The sequence below is a fragment of the Poecilia formosa genome, unplaced genomic scaffold (genome assembly GCF_000485575.1).
Source record: "Poecilia formosa unplaced genomic scaffold, Poecilia_formosa-5.1.2 Scaffold590, whole genome shotgun sequence".
In the NCBI taxonomy this organism is placed as follows: domain Eukaryota; kingdom Metazoa; phylum Chordata; class Actinopteri; order Cyprinodontiformes; family Poeciliidae; genus Poecilia; species Poecilia formosa.
Genome location: NW_006800529.1, coordinates 112,993 through 117,459, shown reverse-complemented (window position 1 = coordinate 117,459; position 4,467 = coordinate 112,993). Strand labels below are relative to the sequence as shown.

Below are 4,467 nucleotides of genomic sequence, written 5' to 3'. Positions count from 1 at the left end.
AAAAAAACACTAAATGTGATCAGAGGTGACTGTCACTCTGAGCAGCTGAGTTAAAGATGTTTTCCTTTCCAGAGAAATCCTTTGAAAGATAAAATATTGCTAAGTGCAAGCTGAGGTAGATGACTCTTATGTACTTTTTATGAAAATGTATAACTACAAGGTTTCAGACCTGAATGACAGGCTTGATTCCAGCTGTCATTAGGAAGAGTACAGCTGTTTAAAAACACACATTTTATTAATACCTTCAATATTCCAAACATCAGCAGCAATAGCTTGCTGTTTGTTCCTTTCTCACCCTTTAAGATTCTAATATCCATAAAGACACCATGTTGAAGTTCTTCATGAGTGTGTTTAACAGAGTTAAGTGATGTCACCAAGACCTCTTCAGAAAGAGATAATGAGTAGAGAGGACAACTCCATGATCACAAGTGAAGGGTCAACTAATCCAGGCATAAAGGAAGCACTTGGGTGAAGTTTGGTCAAGCAGAATAATAGCCTGAAATATTGTTTGTGCTGACTGAATAGGAAAATCTAAATATGACTTGGCTGAAAAGACTTGATGTTTGAGGATTGACCAGTGAATATCTTACATGAGGCTGGCCAGTCAGAAAGGAGCTGAGACCAAAGCAGAGTAAGAATACTTTTAAGTAACTCTGGAGCCATTCATCTGCCATGTGTTCCTGCAGCACTGTTGTAAAAACCAGATGATTACTGTTTTACAGTCGGTAAACATGTAAATAAATGTACAGTGGAGGAAATAATATTATTTTAATGTAAATGTTACTTAATTTTCTAGATTTCCTTTTTGATAGTCTGCCTCTCACTGTCAAAATATAGCTTTAATGTGTGGTCTGTGAATGATTTAATGTTGTGGACCTGAGAGATATGACCGTGAAGTATCTATTAAGAGACTGGCATCTGGAAGGGTTTTTATTCCGTCTAGGTAAGGAGGCAACATAAGAGCCACAGAGAAAAGGGTTCAGAATGTTGGAGTGAGTGAAAAAGAAAAAAAAAACTTCAGTGTTTCTGGTTGTCAAACAAATATTGATAACCATCAAAGATAACATGAGTAAATCCAAAAATCTGTTTTCAAATGATGATGTCATATATCCAAACCACCCAGGCTTTCCATGTCAAGATCAAGAATCAAAGAGTCCCTTCAACAGTACTTTCCTGACTGCATGAAATGGACTAAAAGATCTCAGAAACCAGCATGTCAATCCCCAATCTGTAGAAAATCACATGGAAAAGAAAGTCTCTGACATTCATCAGTCTGGAAAGGGTTACAAAGAACAACACTGAGAACCTGCAAGTCTCTATCCCTGAATGGCTCATTAAAACTAAAATGAAGATTTTGGAGTGGTCTAATCAAACTCTGGACTTAAATGTGATTGAGATGCTGTAGCATGAAACATTGAACAGGCCTTTCCACTAATTCTCCTATGAATTCTCCAAATTCCTCCTCTATTAGTAAGAGGATGAATTTGCATTGGCTGAAACTTAGTTGCCAAAAATGACTTGCGAAAATATTAGAGAAATGTATTTGTTTAACAAAGACTGTGAAACTGATATAGAGTTTTTTTTTGTTTGTTTGTTTGTTTGTTTTTGTTTTTTTACAGTTTTTGAATTTATTCTAGCAGTTCAAAATCAGCCAGTCATGGCTTCAGCTGTGAAATGTAGTTGGCGGTTAAATTCCTCATCACACTGCTGAGTGACAGAGTTGCTAACATACTTGGACATCTGCTCCCAGTGAGGACTTAATTGACCCAACCACATTGCTTTGTTGTTTCTCCATGATTTTTGAAGAAAATTCTCCTGCATGTCCCGTTTTACCTCATTGGATCTGGAAGAATTTCTAAAAGCTCATCTCTGCTCCATTTTTCTTTATGTTCCAGTAACAAGCAGATGCTCTGATCCCTTAAACCTCTTCACATTTTTTCATGTTCCCACCTCAAACATCAAGGCATTTTATTGTGGTTTTATGGGACAGGCCAATATAAAATCGTACAGAATTTTAAAGTGAAAAGAAGATGATACATTATTTTTTTATATTTTGTACATCTCTACACAGCAAATTTGGAAGTGTTCCATCAGCTCCTACAGAGTTGAATTCAACACTTTGAAAGTGTCTATATTGGTCCACTCTGGATGTTGTAGAAATTACACTTTTGAAAGTATTATTTGTGATATAGTTGAATCAACACTCACAGTAGTTGAAATTAAACACACATCAGTGTTGATTTACTCAACACTAGTGTATTTTGTCAAAAGTTAACACTATAAATGTGTTAATCTAACACAGAACGGTGTAAAGTATATATTAACATAGAAATTTTAGTTTTGAAATACTACTGGCAGAGTGTGCTGTGGTGGTGCAGGGGTTAAGCACATATGGGGGGGAGCCTCCATATGGGAGGCTCTCGTTTTCAATCCGGCTGTTGTGGGTTCGCTTCCCTTTCTTCCCCTTCTCTCATTACCCACTTTTTTTGTCAATTTACTACCAAATAAAAGCCACTAGATCCTTTAAAACCTTTTTTTTTGCCCCAAAAACTATTGGCCATCAATAATCCCCAAATTCATTTTAAAAGACATTAGATGCTACAAAAACACCAGCACCAGTTGCAGTATGTAATCTACTTTTATTTCAAAACATCAAACAGCACTGACAGGAATATACAACAGAGGTCATACATTCATGGTACTTTGCACTGAAGGTGAAGTGTGCTTTGAAAGTTCATTGGAAGCGGTCATGGATGGTCTTGTGATCACTGATGGTGAAGTGTCTTTGGTGCTGCTCTTGTTTTCGCCAACATGAAGGAGGAAGACTTCCAGCCTGGAAGGAAAAACAGGAAATATAGCAGAAACATTAGGATAATAAATAAATATTTAAAAAAAAAGTGTGAACAAAATTAATCAGACTCATCTGTGTGTGTCACCGGCACATTCATTCAAATTACTCTGCCCACCTGGTTTACAAGATAAAGCATAAAAACGTCAGAAATAATAACTAAAAAAATTAGTCAGCTTAGAAAAATTTTTGGACAGCATTAGAAGTCGTGCCAACCTATCTGATGAAATGTGTTGAAGTCATCATAACAGGCTTCAGTCACCAACATGACACTAACAAAGAAAAAACATTTTGGCAGTTTTTAGATGTGCCACAGGTACAAAACACCAGAGTCAAATGGCTTAATTGCCTCCTCATTGTGCAGATACTCCAGAGTCCTGCTAATCACCTAATTATTGTATTCAGATGTGGTGCAGCAGCGGCACATCTAAATGTTGCAGGGCAGTGGCCCTCCAGGACTGGAGTTTGACACCTGTGGCATAGATGACCTATGCCCTAATGACCGGGCCCAAATAATAAAGCTCATGATAATTTAACTTTACAACATTGTTGCTGCGCAAGACCCCCCTCCCCTCTTCTCTCTCTCTCTACTTCCCCTTCTGAGAGGAGGGAGATGTGCTTCCCAGCTCTCCATCTAACGGGTCCGAGAAGCCTCTAACTCCTGAGTATTACTACACATGAGAATATAGAGGACATTCTGTTTAAGCTGGGTGCGAGAAAGACTAGCCTGGTTTCTAACGACCTCGCCTCCAGATGTCCCACCCTTTTTCACCCTGTGAATTAGCCAGATCGAGCAGCCCGCAATCAGCTAGCTTCACAGAGCACACCTGTTAACGGTTGCTCTTTCTCCATATTACAACTTGTACTTGTTACTGAACCAGGTAGGTTTTAGTGACTCGGGCGAGTCCCAAGGGTGTTGTATTGGCTAAAAGCAACCTATAAAACATTTTCCACTTTTTCCTCCCAGAATCAAACTTCATAGCTATTTTACAACCATCAAAGAACTTTAAGGTGACTCATTAACTGAATGTCCACAACATCTTTTAGATTTTCTTAATGCTAATTATTTTATTAGTAAGGCAGTTTTGCAAGGGTCAGTACAGCTTAATTCAGTAGCCGAAATAATCAAATAAGTAAAATCAATAATCTAGCGTATCTTTCCCTATTGCTGACACTGTGAACTAAAAAAGGGAAACTTTGAGAGAGACGAACGGAGTTTGGCATCTTGAACCCCAGGAAGAGTACTGACTTAGAGCGGCAGGTCTCGGGCCTCAGAGTGACTTCCTCATGCGCGTAGCGGTCCTCAGCTTCTTGTCTTGCAGCTCTGTAGCTCCTTTCTCCTTGTCTCATGATCTTTCTGGTCCATCGAGATGTAGACGAGCTGGTCTCATGGAAGGAACACACTAGTTCTTCATCTTTGCCTTTGTTCTTTGCCTTTGTCTTTATTTTCATCTTTATCTTCAGTTTTGCCTTGGTCGTTGTCTTTGTCTTTGGGGTCTCGAACCCAGCTGGTGAGAGAAGTGCAATTTGAAGCCACATGTTGGTCCCCATGTTCACAACAGTTTTCGGCTCTGTGGCTCCGGCTCTTCTTCAGCTGCAGAGTTCTTTGTCCATCTCGA

General features: G+C 38.9%; 1 protein-coding gene across 4 annotated transcripts in view; it reads left to right on the top strand.

The window, feature by feature from the left end:
* The window catches only part of snx7 (sorting nexin 7), a 48,152-nt gene that overhangs the window by 35,950 nt on the left and 7,735 nt on the right, over positions 1–4,467 (top strand). The gene's annotated exons all lie outside the window — the stretch shown is intronic.